Source organism: Mesoplodon bidens (genome assembly GCF_964165515.1).
Source record: "Mesoplodon bidens genome assembly, chromosome: 5".
Lineage (NCBI taxonomy): Eukaryota > Metazoa > Chordata > Mammalia > Artiodactyla > Ziphiidae > Mesoplodon > Mesoplodon bidens.
In genome coordinates this window covers 123,605,244-123,622,723 of record NC_138161.1, presented here as the reverse complement: position 1 = coordinate 123,622,723, position 17,480 = coordinate 123,605,244, and the positions used below count along the sequence as shown (strand labels likewise).

At 39.9% G+C, this 17,480-nt stretch overlaps 1 protein-coding gene across 9 annotated transcripts in view; it reads left to right on the top strand.

The window, feature by feature from the left end:
- Positions 1-17,480, top strand: part of THRB (thyroid hormone receptor beta) — a 383,013-nt gene that overhangs the window by 33,090 nt on the left and 332,443 nt on the right. The window contains exon 1 of one of the 9 annotated variants that reach the window (XM_081235683.1): positions 9,617-9,664. The exons of 7 other annotated variants lie outside the window; for them this stretch is intronic. The gene's annotated coding sequence lies outside the window, so the exon portion shown is untranslated. Of the gene's footprint in view, positions 1-9,616; positions 9,744-17,480 lie in introns of those variants that run through there. One more of the 9 variants, XM_081235684.1, reaches the window with a different exon arrangement.

Genomic DNA, 17,480 nt, shown 5'->3' with positions numbered 1-17,480 from the left:
TTAAAAGTCAGATTTCAAGAGATATAGTTTCTAGCTTAAAGACTCCCACATTTGAGTGGTATCCTTTGAGTCATTACAATTTTTCAATCTTCTGGAATCTTCTGCTAAAATACAAATAACCCTGTAAGAGGAATACCTGGAGTGCTTATCAACTAAAATCATGGCATTTTTGCTGAGATTGACTATGTAAATGGAAACAAAGTTGGCAGGAAGCACTTGTTACATGCTGTACCTGTTCCTTATTTTTTCTGGAACCAGCCAGTTCAAGATGGGACCCCTAAACATTTTCGTAATGACACCGAATCATTACCACAGCATAGTTCCTGAGATATTATTTCACAGTCACATAATTAACTCTCAAGATATCCAACAATTATTGAGTGAAATATGAAGTAAAACCTTCATGTTTGCCCTGCTTATTAGATTAGCATAGGTTAAAGGAACAAAGGCAAATTATTTAAATATTAGTCTGTACAACATGTTAGGAAGATAAAAAGGAATCTGGTGCCCCCCCCCAAAAAATCCTGAACGTTATAAAACCAACACAGTTGTTTAAACATTTTTTGTGTCACTACTCCCATCATTAATGCATATAACTGAGAGTAGATTGTTTTTCGGTGCAATTTTCCTGATCATGTCTGAACTCTCTGATGCTCCTAACGATGTTAGCTTTAGAATTTAAACCAGTGGATTCATTTTCTTAGTGTGATAGAAAACAGGAAAAGAAATAGTAACTTCAGCTTAATTTTAGGTAGGTAAATCACAGGTGGATAAGCCTGTCGTTTTGACTTTTTTGTTTTGCTGTGCAAATGACAGAATGCACCATGTAATACATTCTAAAATGCCACTAAGAAGACGTGCTAAATGAAATCTCTTTAAATTTGGGGGAAGCGGGAGCAAAGTCATGGGGACAGAGGGTAAGGTGTTAGGCAGGCACTGATGTATGTAGTTTGAAATGATCTCTTAGAATTGAATGGCTCTAATTTAATCCTTCTGCTCTATTGACCGAAGTGTATTTGGAAAGTAAAATGTGGTATTGAGCCTCCAAGAATACAAATAAATACATTCTCAATTAATATTTACATGATAAGTACTTATATAAAAACTAGGTACAGGAATTCTTTTCTCTTTAGAATATGTATAATACGTAACATATTTGAGGATTAAAGGCCATGCTGCATGGGCACCTGAGGCTCTACCTAAACATCATCTTTCTTGTGATGTTACTGTGGGTTTGGAGTCGGGTCTTTATTTTTGAACAATGTGAGTTTGATTCTCCCAGGGCTTAAATCACTCCTCAGTCATCAGGTGGGTGTTCATTCATTCTTTCAGGCCACAGATACGAGATTTACTGCACTGTGAGGGAAGGAGAGGACTCTTGACTCAGTCGATTTTACCATTTACAATAGGTTTGATGGAGGAAATTTAAAGTAAGAGCTACATTATTAGCTGCCGATGCATGAACTAGTACCCTACTGAGGGGCCTGAAAGGGTTGAAAATGTTTAACTCACCGAGAGGCAATGAGATTGCAGTTGGGGAGAAGGAAGTTCCTTCTTTTAATGCCCAAAGACAATTAAATGTACACTACAGACCATAACTTCAGTCTTCTGTCAAACTTGCAGGGTCTGGAGCCTGCAAAGCCAGCTGACTGGAGCTCCAAAGCAATCAGCCAGACACAGCTGCTTCCTCTTTTAGGAACAAAAAAATGACCCCGAAATAAATTGTCTAGCAGGTATTATCAGCCCAGAATGACTACTGTCATTTAGCCTCAGAGTGTTTTCTTTTCTTATAGCTTACTCCATTCCTTTAGCACCTCGCTCTTCAGATGTGGGCCCTGGTCCAGCCCTGCAGTCAGCCCTGGGAGCTTGTAAGAAATGCAGCATCTGAGGCCCCCAACCTAGACCTGCTGGACCAGAATCTGCATTCGACGAGGTGCCCCAGGGATTCATTAACGTCTGCCAAGCGCTGCTGTAAAACAGTGAAGCAATGACTGCAGGGTTGCCACCATTGTAGCTCCCAAATGGGCCCAACTTTTCTCTAAAGGCAGTGTCCTCACTGGGAAACCCAACCCACTGGCTTAGAGGAGTGTGAGACCAGAAATCTCCTTTCCCTCAAGACTTCCTTCTCTCCCTCCCTCACTTTCATCCAAACAGTGTGTAGTCCAATAAAGCCTAACTAATCCCACAATTAGGAGAGATTTACCAGTTTGTAACACCAAAAAACCCAAAGTCCACAATTCGTATTAATTTCATCCTCTTTCCCCCAAAACTACTTCTAGAATGACAAACAAATCAGAAATTAGATGGATTCACAATTCACCATCTTTGCCCCTTTACTCTCTGCCTAGGATGGATGCTAACTAGAGGCCAAATGGATAAAAACTCTGAAAGAGACTTATGAAATGAACCTGCAGGGTATACAAACTGGTTACTGAATGAGAGGAACACAGTTAAACACATGTACCACTATCATGTACAAAACTCTGTTTCATAGTCCCACAAAGTGGAGAGGAACCTGGTTTGCTTTGAAGACGGTTTCTATCCAGTGACAACCAAAACAGATGGAATGAACATATTCCTATAAGCTTCAAAAATTCTTTCAACTTATTTTTAAATGACTTGCTCTGAGAGTCTAAAAGGACCGTGTGCTTTCTTTCTTACTGACTTATGTGAGAAGATAATAGTTTGCAGAGAAATTCAGTGAAGCTGCTGATAAAATGCTTTAAAAATATATTTCAGAGAGTGGAGCAGTAATAGTGATGTCAAAACAGTGTCCCCGAGTTCTCCAGCCCAGGCCTAGCACGGCCATTTCTCCTCATCAGCCAGACAAAATGGAATAGTAAAAATCAATCCTGTATTTCATTGACTCTCAGAATACAGTTCTCTTCATGGCCTGTTAACAAAATATACCCCTGGAAGGGAGCCAGACTTCTCTTAGGCAGTTCAGACTCTCTGAAATAGAGGAAAATTGCAAGGGATTGGTAGCAGAGGAATATAGAAGTAAAAAATTAACTTTTGGGGTCAAAATTCTTATCTAAACGGATTGACTGGTCTGATTATTTTTTGAAGTATTGTGTTCATACCAGTGTTTAAATTGAATCAAGAGTAATGATTTAACTGAAGTTACGCTGTGTCATCAACTCTCAACAACACTGAGAAACCAAATCATTTCTGAGCTCACGTTCCTCACAGACAGAAGAGCATGTGGTGTCACTGAAGCCCCCAGCTGGGTGAGATCTCTTGGGGTCTCAAAAGCAAGGATGTGAGGAAGAAAAGAACATGGGAACAGAAGGGTTTTGCTGAGTAGGTGGAAGAGAAAGTTCAAGGTCAGGTTGAACACCCCATTTGCCTCCATCTCTACTTAGGACCTGAGTAATGGAAGTGACCGGCCCAGGACCCTAATGTCGGTGAAGGCCTAACTCTTGATGTTAGAGACCCAAATCTAAGCTTCTTAGTTTCTGCTGTCTTCAAAACAAATGTACGCCTTTAGTGCCACCGTGCACGGCCAAGCACTCAGTCAATGCGTATTGAAGGAATGAACTCAAGAGGCCAAGAGCACTGTGTCAGCCTCATCCTTGCCCTCCTCATACTTTGAATGGAATTTCCTTTCCATGCAGGAGACTCGGTTGTGTAAACCTTTGGGCTGGGGCCACTTTGGCAAATGCCACTCACGACTCTCCATTCTGTATGGTGCTGCTGAAAAATAAGAATACAGCTTTGGGGGCTTCCCTGGTGGCGCAGTGGTTGAGAGTCCGCCTGCCGATGCAGGGGACACGGGTTCATGCCCCGGTCTGGGAAGATCCCACATGCCACGGAGCGGCTGGGCCCGTGAGCCATGGCCGCTGAGCCTGCGCGTCCGGAGCCTGTGCTCCACAACGGGAGAGGCCACAACAGTGAGAGGCCCGCGTACCGCAAAGAAAAAAAAAAAGAATACACCTTTGGTCTGGAAAGCTCTGATTCTCCTTCTCCTTATCTTTATGATCTTGGAAAAGATATTTACTCTCTCTGGATCTTAGCTTCCTTCCTCTAAAGTCATCATCTCTTCATCTTGTCCCACTTTAGCATTCTAGAAACCTGGCCCTGTGATTTCAAGTCTGTCTCTAAACAAGGACAAAGATATGAGACTAGGAATTATGAGAAGTGAGGGAGACCATGAATTCTTTATGGGGAACTTTCATCTAAAATTCATTACCGTGCTTGAAAGTAATTTATAGATACTCTTTAGTTAAGCCACACCTGCCCTTGTAAATGCCAAGCATAGGTCCAGTTTTAAAGTGTAAAAACTGTATTCCATCCATTTTATAGCAGCTATATTGAGATATAATTCACATACCAATGCAATTCACTCATTTCAAGTGAACTGAAATTCTTCATAGAGTTATGTAACCATCACCATCTAATTTTAGATCATTCGTATCACCTCCAAAAGAAACCTGGTACTGATTACCCCTGGTGCCTCATTCTCTCCCCAGCCTGAGGCAGCCACGGATCTTCTTTCAGTCCCTATGAATTTGCCTGTTGTGGACATTTCATATCTATGGAATCATACAATGTGTGGTCTTTTGTGACTGGCTTTTTTTTTAAATTAGTTTCTGCTTTATAACAAAGTGAATCAGTCATACATATACATCTGTTCCCACATCCCTTCCCTCATGCATCTCCCTCCCTCCCACCCTCCCCATCCCACCCCTCCAGGCGGTCACAAAGCACCGAGCTGATCTCCCTGTGCTCGCTCTGCGGCTGCTTCCCACTATCTATCTACCTTACGTTTGGTAGTGTATATATGTCCATGCCTCTCTTTCGCTTTGTCACAGCTTACCCTTCCCCCTCCCCATATCCTCAAGTCCATTCTCAAGTAGGTCTGTGTCTTTATTCCCGTTTTGCCCCTAGGTTCTTCATGACATTTTTTTTAAATTCCGTATATATGTGTTAGCATACGGTATTTGTCTTTCTCTTTCTGACTAACTTCACTCTGTATGACAGACTCTAGTTCTATCCACCTCATTACAAATAGCTCAGTTTTGTTTCTTTTTATGGCTGAGTAATATTCCATTGTATATATGTGCCACATCTTCTTTATCCATTCATCCGATGATGGACACTTAGGTTGTTTCCAGCTCCGGGCTATTGTGAATAGAGCTGCAATGAACATTTTGGTACATGTCTCTTTTTGAATTATGGTTTTCTCAGGGTATATGCCCAGTAGTGGGATTGCTGGGTCATATGGTAGTTCTATTTGTAGTTTTTTAAGGAACCTCCATACCGTTCTCCATAGTGGCTGTACCAATTCACATTCCCACCAGCAGTGCAAGAGTGTTCCCTTTTCTCCACACCCTCTCCAGCATTTATTGTTTCTAGATTTCTTGATGATGGCCATTCTGACTGGTGTGAGATGATATCTCATTGTAGTTTTGATTTGCATTTCTCTAATGATTAATGATGTTGACCATCCTTTCATGTGTTTGTTGGCAGTCTGTATATCTTCTTTGGAGAAATGCCTATTTAAGTCTTCTGCCCATTTTTGGATTGGGTTGTTTGTTTTTTTGCTATTGAGCTGCATGAGCTGTTTATAAATTTTGGAGATTAATCCTTTGTCAGTTGCTTCATTTGCAAATATTTTCTCCCATTCTGAGGGTTGTCTTTTGGTCTTCTTTATGGTTTCCTTTGCTGTGCAAAAGCTTTGAAGTTTCATTAGGTCCCATTTGTTTATCTTTGTTTTTATTTCCATTTCTCTTAGAGGTGGGTCCAAAAGGATCTTGCTGTGATTTATGTCATAGAGTGTTCTACCTATGTTTTCCTCTAAGAGTTTGATAGTTTCTGGCCTTACATTTAAGTCTTTAATCCATTTTGAGCTTATTTTTGTGTATGGTGCTAGGGAATGATCTAATCTCAAACTTTTACATGTGTGACTGGCTTTTTGTCACTTAACATTTTCAAGGTTTATTCATGTTGTAGCATGTATCAGTACTTCATTTCTTTTTACTGCTGAATAATATTCCATTACATGGGTATACAATACTTTATTTTCCATTCATCAGTTGATGAATGTTTGGGTTGCTCTGGCTTTGGCTGTGATGCATAGTGCTGCTGTGAACATTAGTGTGCAAGTTTTTGTGTGGACATATATTTTCATTTCTCTTAGGTATATACCTAGGAGTAAAATTGCTTTGTCATATGGTAGCTTCATATTTAACATTCTGAGGAACTGCCAGACTGTTTTTTAACATACTACACTATTTTACATTCCCCTCAGCAGTGTATAAGGATTCCAGTTTCTCTACATCCTCTCCAATAATGAATATTTTCCTCTTTTTTTCTGGATTATTACTATTCTAATGGATATGAAGTGATCTCTTGTTGTGGTTTTAGGTTTGCATTTCCCTTGTGGCCAAGGATGTTGAGCATCTTTTCATGTGTTTATTGGCTATTTTTCTATCTATTTTGGAGAAATGTCCTCATATTCTTTGTATATTTTTAAATCGTGTTGTCTTCTTATTATTGAATTCTTCGCGTATTCTAGATACAACTCCCTTATCAGATACATGATTTGTAGTTTTTCTCGCACTTCATATTCCATTTTTTGGATGCATTCATATTCTTTTTTAGAAGTATTGGAATCCTAAAGAACAGGTACCTTAATCTCAAGCCAAATAATTACCTATTGTACAGTGACATGAAGAATCTGTTTTTATTCCTAAAACATCTGTGACACAGCAGAACCATAGAAAATCATGTGCAATGGATGGTTCGCTGTTCCCTGATAAGAGATTTGGCACCAGTGGGAAAATCAATCTCTAACTAAGTTACGAAGAGAAATACGTACTCAAAAGATATGTCATTGAAATCACCCATCACTTATCATTAATAGATATTTATGGAACACCACTATGTATCAGGATAAATAAGAACAGTTGAGAGTTTGATCCTCACCTTATTGGGATTGATAGTCATCCCAACACAAGAACTTTTAAAAAACCTAGATATACTGTCTAAGACTTCAAAAAAAATAATTCTTTAGAGATTTCCTTTTATGGTTTCCTTCTATGTCTTCTCCAAAGATTGAATATTTGGTTTAATAATTTTTGTTTACATGTTGGAAATAAAAATATGTAATACATACATACATACATACGTATTTTCTTTTTAAGAATCAATGATGTTAATTATTTAAGTGCCTTCTTCAGTTAACTTATAGAAGTCTTTAAAAGAGCTACCCCAGGATTAATTTATTCACTGAACAAATAATTGCACTGTTTATATTCCAGGTTCTGGGGTAGGGGCAGGGAGTAAGGTGGTGGATAAAACAGACCTTGATTGTGCCTCTTGGGGCTCACAAGCAATAAACAAGTAAAAACACAAATGAATGCAGAGTTACAAATTTTAAGGTTGCTATGAAGGAAAAGAAGAGGGTGCTAAGAGAGAGTAATATGGAGACCTATTTTAGGCTGAGGGGTCAGGAAAGTAGCCTGGGATATATAGAGGACCAGATAGACCAGCCAGGAGAGGAAGAAGACATTGCAGGAAAGAATGTGCTAGGTCCAAGGGAGTGCAAGAAGGCTAGTGGGATAGAAAGATAGGAAGTGAGAAAATCTAGGAAGAGCCTGTCCACATAGGGGGTTGTAGCCCACATTGAGGAGTTTGAATTTCATTCAGAAAGTAGTGGAAAGGTTCTAAAGGCTTTGGCAGAGGAAATGACATGATCTGACATATACTTTAAAACAACCATATTGGCTGCTTCATGAAGATTTGATGTGTAGAAATGAAGTAGAAGTAGAATCAAGGTGACCATTTAGGAGGCTTTTGCAGTTGCCTGAATGAGTAGTGATGGTGGCTTGGACTAAGATGGGGCAATGGAAAACCAAGAAGGTGAATGGATTTGGGATTATTTTGTAGACAGGTCATCATGGTTAAGAGTGTGTGTTCTAAAGCCAGACGACCTAGGTTAGAATACTGATTCCCCTCTAAGTAGCTGTATGACCATTGGGAAATGAGCTTCTCTGTAACAGAATCATTTCATAGAGTTGTTGTGAAAATTGAGTGAGTTAATAATGTTCTCTATGCATCATAAGAGTACCTGGCAGGTAGTGAATGCTTTAGTCAGTGTTGTTGTTGGTATTGTTTTCCTATTTAAATGGATAGGTGTTGGCCATGGTTTAGATGGGGAAGTGGGGAGAGGTGTCAAAGACAACTGCCAGGTTTCTGGCCTGAGTACCCAGTGGTGGATGGTGCCAGGTCCTGAGGTGGAAGAAACCGGAGAGAAGCAGGGTTTGAGGAGAAGGAAGATCAAGAATCTTGTTTTGGATGTGTTAGTTTGAGATGTGCATGAGATATACAAGTGGGGACACCAGACAGCTGGAATCTGGTGCTCAGAGCAATGTCCTGGGCCAGAGATAGAGCTTACATTCAAGATCACACTCACTTGTACTGAGTAAATTTGTAAAACAGTCAGCACTTGGAAATAATTTAACCTCTTCCTCGACTGGCCAGTGCAGGACTTGGCTATTAAAACAACGCAGTGATCCTGACTTTCCTTGAAGAGGGGGCAGATACAGCAAAAAGAGTGTGGAAATTGTCATCAAACAGAGCATCTTTTGATCCCCCACTTACTATGTAGATGAACAGTTACAAGTATTGGTGATGGATTCCATGGGATGGAGAGGGGGGATTATGGACAACTCCCAGGTTTCTGTCTTGAGTGCCAGATAGCTTGCAAGGCCAGTTCCTGAGATAGAGGAAAGTGGGAAGAATGTTTCTCGAAGCCTCTGCTTCCTCAGCTGGAGATTAGTATACCTTCCTCATAGGTAAGGACAAAAAGAATGTACCTAAGATACCTAGCATAGTACCTGGCACATGGGAGATGCTTTGCGCTCTTCCTCCTTTCTTATCTCAACTGCGAGCATCGCAACCACCCTGCCTGGACCTGCTGCCATTTTCAGGTTAAGATGGAAGGTGGGAGCAGTGGGGTGACACAGCAGTGCCAGGAATAGGCTGAGGTACGTGAGGCATTGGCTTTGGACACCAAAACACGAAGTAAGTAAGATAACTATTAGTTTAATGCAGTATTTTGTAAAATCAAAACACATGCCCCAAATCCATGATGAATAAAATCTAGTTTTAATAAAGCAAGGGGAAGTATTCCCAATTTCTCCTTTTGCTTCAAGCTCCAGCACTCAGTATGGCACTATGACAAGGTGAAAGCAAAGAAGAAAAAGCTGTTTCTCGTTTCTTCCAACGTTGGTAGCTAAGAGCCAGTCAGCAGACTTGTGTACTCCCATGATATCCCTAGATGCTAGAGAATGTTCAAGCCGTGATACTGGGGTGTGGGCCTTCCACTAGCCCAGCCCCCTACCCCATTCTGTCGGGTTCTATCAGGTGAAATGTGGGAGCCGGGCCCAGGCTCCTGGGTTCGCCCCACCTCAGTCAACGCAGACCCTCGTGACCCTGGGACTGTTGAGCAAACACAGAGTGAAATATCCTCATGCTCTATTAGAGCCTGGGGTTTAAAGGTCAGCTCTGTGCTTATCGGCTGAGTCTGATTCACTCCCTAAATGGCTCTCAGGGAGTTTCGTGCTTGCAATATGGACTGAGCAGATGAGCCCTTCCATGCAGAGAGGGGAGCTATTTGCTTTGCAAGGAGCTGTCTCCGCCAACAGGGAAACTGCAGGTCAGCAGCAGGTGGGAGATGAATGGAGGTGCCCTGCGACGAGCGCTTCCTTCCGACATATTGACTTAGAAAGCTCAAGGTACACGGGCATTGGTGGCTTGTGGCTTTTAGCTCTTTCCTATGAAAATCAGAAAACTTCCAACTGAAACAATTTGGTGATTTCAACACTGTCAGCAGGCAGGTAATGAGTCATGAAAAGACGGATTTGTCAAAGCCCGTATGTATCGTGCAGAAACCCATGGTGGGATTTTGAGCTTTCAGGTCACTTTTCCTCTAACAAAAGCTGGAGATGGGGAGGGCAACTTTTTAAAAAGTTATATGAAGGATTTTTATTTCAATTTAAAGAGAAGAATTCTCCTAATTTTTAAAATATTTTACTGCAACTGTAACATACCCTCGTCATGTACATGTATGAATGATTTGGGGGTGAGATAGTAATGAGCAAAGGAAAAGAGTCACATGGATTCCTCCAGGCTGCTGCTGGACACGGTCTGCATGTCAATGGCACTTTAAGATTGCAACATTTTGTTGGGTGACCTTCATACCAGTCCACTGCACGCACCTTAATCTCTCTCTCAAAAAAAGCTGAGCCTGCTATAGATCTGGTCAGTTGTTTTTGTGTGTGTGTGTGTGTGTTTTTTTTTTAACTCAGTTTTTCATTTACCTACTGCTTTATGACTCCTGGTTTAATTTGTACAAAAGGATGAAGTTCAGTATTACATAACTCAGAAACGCATCTTTGAGTCTTTAGGAAAAATAAGTGCAAGGGTTGCCATGGGTTGAGACTGAAAAACTTCATAGGTAAATCACGGGGTCCACTTTTAAGAGTACAAGAATGCTTCAGAACAGTTGTAGAATAGGTACACAGATGCACAAGGGGGCAGAAAATGCCATTTTTTTGGTAATAAAGTACCTTTCAGACTTTGAAACTTATAACTAAAAGTTCAAAAGCAGAATAAATGTTGGGATTGTTAAACTTTTGTGAAGGTTTCCAATTTGTAAACGAGGCACCTGTGGAGCTCTCTCACTGTCCAGTTACCTGCCCCTCTGTTTTTTGAGTATTATGTCTTTATTAATCAAGAATTAGTACAAAGACTTTTCAGACTAGGAGTAAATATTGCATGGTCCCTGAGCTACGGTTGCACAGTATACCCATGGAAGTTTTATCTCTTAAAGACTTAAACAAGATTTTCAATCGTCTAAGTAAGAATATTAAATAATTAAGTTGTGATACTTTGTTCAAGGGGGTCTAATTTCATCCTTCCCTCCCCCCTCCCCTCTCCTCTCCCTGCCTGTCTCCCTCCCTCCTCTACTTTGCTCATTTATTCTTCTCATGTACACTTGAGTGCTTAGATTATCTTATTTCTATCTCTATAATTATTAGTTTTAAGTCAAAGCAATTAGTCCCACCAAGAACCTGAAAGCCAAGTTAGTATCTTTTTTTTTGGTATGTGGGCCTCTCACTGTTGTGGCTTCTCCCGTTGTGGAGCACAGGCTCCAGATGCGCAGGCTCAGCGGCCATGGCTACGGGTCCAGCTGCTCTGCGGCATGTGGGATCCACCCGGACCGGGGCATGAACCCGTGTCCCCTAGCATCGGCAGGTGAACTCTCAACCACTGCGCCACCAGGGAAGCCCCAGTATCTTTTTTTAACCCCCTACTTTTCATTTAACATCATCTTCTCTTTTGCCCCATAGTTACAGTAGTTACTAAAACTAGCATTTAGGAGGACAGTCTCACCAATATGTATATTGCCTCCACTGAGTTTAGGTATTCTCATATGTATAGCATTTAGCTAAAAGGTAAGGCTAATATTCTTTAAACTGCCTACCCTATTTTGAAAAATCTTCACTTATGTCTCTAAACCAAATGTGAATAGTCACAGAATTTGTGGACAGGTATTGTGCAGAAAACCATTAACCTGACATTCAGTTTTCAGGAGAGAATGTCAAAAATTCCACTGCAAATTGGAGCTGTTGGACTAACATTGATCTATTAATAAGCAGGCAGAATAATTTAGCTACTTACCCTGCTGAGCTAAAATATAGCGCTGCCATGTTTTCTCCCGTGGTGTTCTCCAGTGTGGGTTTACTTGGTCCTGGGAATTTCCTGTGGAAAAGCCCATTTCTGTCCATCAGCCATCGCCTGTTCCAAGGAATGGTAAATGGCAGTGGTACGGCATGCTGAATTTTAACGTGACAGTGGCCTGCCCTGGTTTCAGAAATGGGTCCTGCATATGTGAACCCGTGAAAATAGTTGGGCGCAGTTTCAGAATGGAAAATTCCTTATAACTGGTATATACAGTGTTCACCATGCTTCTACTGAAACACGTCTGTAAGTAGCTTGCATTCAAGAATGGGAAACCCTCATTTCTAAAGACCTTTTGGTTTCTCCTTGACGTACCTTTGCTTTTCATTGACCAGCTTTGGAACCACTGCTTTGTTCCCCTCTAACTAGCCAGGTGCATTCCCACCACTGGCTTCTATCAAATTCAGAGTTGGGCCTGTGCCTTCACACTCAGGCCATTCCTTCTCTCATTCCCTCCTGCCTTATGTTTGTCCTTGACCTTAATTTGGCTGCTCAGTTTGCCATTCTCCACATTTGTCCCTCCCTAGCCTTTGTGTGGGCTCCTCTGTCATTTATTTTTAACTGGTGGCACGTGGCCCTTCCTTGTCACCTGCCAGGCTGCATTCTCCCTCCTCCAGAGCCAGCCCAGGTCTTGTCTTCTCTGGAAGGACCTTCCTCTATTTGAATCTACATTCTGTCCCCAGGACTTGCTCTTTTTTTTTTTTTTAGAACTTTTTAAAAAAATTAAAGTATTTTACAGTTTTATGATTTACAATGTTGTGTTAATTTCTGCTGCACAGCAGAGTGACTCAGCTATACATATATACATTCTTTTTCATATTCTTTTCCATTATGGTTTATCACAGGATATTGAATATAGTTCCCTGTGCTATACAGTAGGACCTTGTTGTTTATCCATCCTGTATATAATACTTTGCATCTTCTAATCCCAAACGCCCAGTCCATCCTTCCCCCACCCACTCCCCCTTGGCAACCACCAGGCTGTTCTCTATAGGACTTGCTAACTTTTGACCATCTGAATACACATGTAGTCAAACAACCTGAATTTGTCGTAAACATTCAAAGACTAAGATTTTTGTTTCTTGTATTTTTTTAAAAAAATAAATTTATTTATTTATTTATCTGTGCTGGGTCTTCGTTTCTGTGTGAGGTTTTTCTCCAGTTGCCGCGAGCGGGGGCCACTCTTCATCGCGGTGCGCGGGCCTCTCACTGTCGCGGCCTCTCCCGTTGCGGAGCACAGGCTCCAGATGCGCAGGCTCAGTAGTTGTGGCTCACGGGCTTAGTTGCTCCGCGGCATGTGGGATCTTGCCAGGCCAAGACTCGAACCCGTGTCCTGCCAAGACTCGAACCCGTGTCCTCTGCATCGGCAGGCAGATTCCCAACCACTGCGCCACCAGGGAGGCCCTCTTTTGTAATCTCATGGCAGATACTTAATGGGGTATGTGTCAGTTCAGGAAATGAAATTCCAGGTGGTGGCCCTTGCAAGATGGGAGGTAACCAAGTCTATTTTCATAAAGATACATCTCTTAAGGCTGCTTCTGTATCTGATGGAACAAGCCAGGGAAAGGCCTGCTTACCTGTATATTTTAGCTTTCCTAATTGGTAACAGTTGTCTCTGGAAAATTGTTTATATGGATTATCCAAGGTGATCATTAATATTATTAACATTGTAAATTTCATTCTTTAATCTCTTTGGGAAGTATTTATTGCCTTTCTCAGAGTTAATCAATAACAGTTTTTCTAAGGGTAACTTTTTTTCCCCTATCTTAACCATTTTTAAGTATACAGTTCAGTGGGGTATTAAGTTCACTTACATGGTGCAACGATCACCACCATCCATCTCCAGAATTATCCATCTTGCAAAACTGAAACTCTGTCCTCATTAAACAGTAACTCCCCATTTCCCCTCCTGCCAGCCCCTGGCCACCATCATTCTACTTTCTATCTCTATGAATTTGACTACTCCAGTACCTCATATAAGTGGAATCATATGGTATTTGCTTTTTGTGACTGACTTATTTCGCTTAGCATAATATCCTCAAGGTACATCCATGTTGTAGTGTATGTCAGAATTTCCTTCCTTTTTAAGGCTGAAAGATATTTGACTAATGAACAGTTTTTAAAGAATTTTGCAACAGCATTTTAACCCCTGACTTGTGTTTGTATGTGGTTATGGTGATTATTCACGTATTCAAGTCTGTTTTTTTTTGTAGTTATTAGGTTATACTCCTTTGTTGGTGATCACTGAAATTAGATTAGGAAAGTATTAACTTGATTTTCCTTAAATTCTCAAGGTCCTAAGACATTCACAATTAATAGTGATTTTCTATTTTATTATTCATAGGAAAAGATACATCTTTTCCATTTTTTTAGAAAGAAAAGGTATTGTTTAAAGAATTGCTATTTTTAGTCACCAAAATATAGATTACATTAGTCATGTCTTAGAATTAGGCACATTTTAAGCATTTACAAAAATATAAAATAATTTTTAAATATACAAATAAAAATTTTCATTATTAAAATAATCATATTACAAAACACTTGGAGAAAAGACACTAGAAAAATCCATATCTTAAATATAATTTACAATTTTAGTGTCTTTCCCTCCGGTCTTTTTTGCTTGCACATATTTTTATTTGCATGTTTTTAATCATGGTATAAGTGCCTTTATATCTCTAAGAAAGAAAAGCTGTCCAACAGAAATCAAGGCACCTTTACAAAGAGTATGAACACTTATTTGATTGAACTCAAAAGCACCATGACAGAAGCACAGTTAATGTGCATGTTTGGACACTAAGGTTCTTTCTGCTGTTTGCATGATGAGGGATGATGGGGTGGAACTTTGCTAGAGCTGGTAAGAGCCATGCTGTGATTGGCCATATTTATGGAAAACATATCTGCCTCTGGAAAGAGAGAAGGAGACAAGGACAAGTAGAGATGAACGATGGAGACCCTGTGGGCGTCTGGGCAGTGCTGCCCTTGCTCAGACTCTGAGGACGCCTCAGTACCCTTCCATTAAAGTTCCTTTTCTGATTAGTGTTTGAAAATTGAGGTTCTGTTTCTTTTCACTGAAAGAGACTTGACTAATCCATCTTGCCTCTGACCTATCTCTGTCCTGTTTGGGTTGTCTGAATGATTTACTAGCTTTCTATGCTTCAAGCTGATACTCCTACTCTTCTGAAACTCACCCAACCAGCAGGCAGGTGTAGTTTCCCTGTGGCTCTGTGGCTGGGGTCTAAGAGGTACTTAAGAGCTGCTTACTGAATGAAGTAGTCTCTTTTTAATTTATTTTTTTAATTGAAGTACAGTTGATATGGACAATTATATAATATAAGTGAATCTTTAAAAACTAATTTCAATGAGAAAGTAAGTTGCAGAAGGTTATGGCAAACATACAGTTTTTATAAAGTTTAAATATAAAATTAAATACTAGAATATGGAATTTTTAAATTCCAAAATCTGGATACTAGTTACTTCCAGTTGAAGAAGACTCAGGGAATCATGAAGTGGTATTCGGGGGGTCATCAACTGCATTGTCACGTTTTTTTTTTAATTAAAAATATTTTTAATTGAAGTATAGTTGATTTACAATGTTGTGTTAGTGTCTGGCATACAGCAATGTGATTCAGCTATATGTATACATATATCCATTCTTTTTCAGATTCTTTTTCATTATAGATTATTACAGAATATTGAATATACTTCCCTGTGCTGTACAGTAGGACCTTGTTTATCTATTTTATATATAGGAGTGTGTATCTGCTAATCCCAAACTCCTAATTTATACCCCTCCTTCCCCTTTGGTAACCATTAGTTTGTTTTCTAAGTCTGTGGGTCTGTTTCTGTTTTGTAAATAAGTTTATTTGTATCCTTTTTTTTAGGTTCCACATATAAGTGATATCATATGGTATTTGTCTTTGAATGAAGTAGTTTTGATGACAAATACGCTCTTTCCTTGAAACCTGTAGCAATCTTCTTGGGCATCAAGAAGCAGCTACTTGTGTCTTCACAGTTCAAAATCCTGTGACACCATTAGGTGACCACTGAATATGAATCCTTCTATCCACATCTCCTTTTCGCAGAGAGCACTGACCACTGACAAATTCTAAGCACAAAAGTGACCAGACTCTTGGCTTTCATTGCTGATTCATCATCCAGTCCCCACCCATCCCTTCCCCTCCAGGGCTTGTGGTGCCTAGGACTTGAAACTTATATTAGGGGTGATGGCCATGGTTCACCCTAAAAGGAGAGTCCTGACATCACTGATTATACACAGGATAAGTAGAAGTAAATCAGAAGAAGTAAAGATATCCCTGTGTCATAACAGCTGATAATGAACTTTGAATTAATATATTAACAGGACAAGATAAAACAAAACATACTCCCTCTGGCATCAAACCTTCCCCATTACTGCAAAGAAGGGCATGACATGAGAAAGCTCTCTCCGTAGGTTTACTGCAGCTGTACTTAGACCTGTCTGTGTTGTTGAAATCGTTTCAAGTTCAGGAGTTAGCTTTAGTCTTCTGGCTAAACCTAGTTAATTGTTACAGGATGGTGGATTGTATAGAATATTCAGTAATACATAAAAAGAGTTGACGGATTTTCTCATGGTAATGTATTATAATTTATAACATTTATTAAATGCCTCAGATTGTTTTCCTACTTGAATTTAAAAAACAAATATGTAGTTCTTAGAAATTCCATTGATTTGAGTTGAAAATTAATTGGAAAGGGGGTGCTATGCTGGCTAATTTTATCATTAAAATACATGTTGCTGATGTTTTCCTATACTTTTTGTTTGAACATTACTTGATTTCTTATAAAAACTGAAGCAATGTTTGCATAGTTGTGTTCCCTATAATGATGGGAGACTGGAAAGTTGCAAAAAAATACTTCGCAAGGATAACAACAGTATCAGTCGTTTGCAGCTGGACTAGAAAAGAATGTAGTGTATGCTGAACTATTACTTATTCCCTTTTGGAAAATAGTGGAGTAACTAATACTCTAACAATATTATTACGTGGTGGAGTGATGACCCCAAAGATCCAGCTGTACCACTACGATAATTTATAAATCAAAGAAATATCACCATCAAGACTTCAGACTTTGATTAAGATCAGGAGAGGGAAACGATGGAGGGGAGAAAGAGGCCATGGCAGTGAGGGTGGAGACTGTAGCAGTATACTCTGGCTTACGTCAAGTTAGGTAGCAAAAATCCTCTATTTGCCTTCCCAAAATGTCTTTTTTTTTCATATGAATGTGTGCCTGTCCCATCAACTGGAATATTAGCTCCATGAGGGAAGATGCTACAGAAGATGGGTTTGTAAAGATATACACCTGCCCTCCGGGAACTTAACTTCCTGTTCGGTGAGATAAAAATGCCACCTACGAGGATAGCTAAAAATACAGTATGTTTCAAGTGTCATAGAGATTCATAGAGTTTACCAGTTTGTTAAACTTGTTTATATTATAGGAAGTAGGTTAAACAGTGGATTCATCCCTATGGCCTAAGGCTCAGGGTTGCAAAGCAATTTGTTGCCATTAATGATGTTGATGTAAATAGATGTTGAAAAGCTTCTATGGCCAAGTAAGTTTGGAAAATTCTGGATTAATCGAAGTGAAAAAGACGACTCAGTCTTTAAGATGCCAAAGTACACTGTGAATTTCCAAAAGGGTGATACAGGATATTTGTCTAACTAGAGAACTCTTTAGAGTTGTGGAATAGCTTG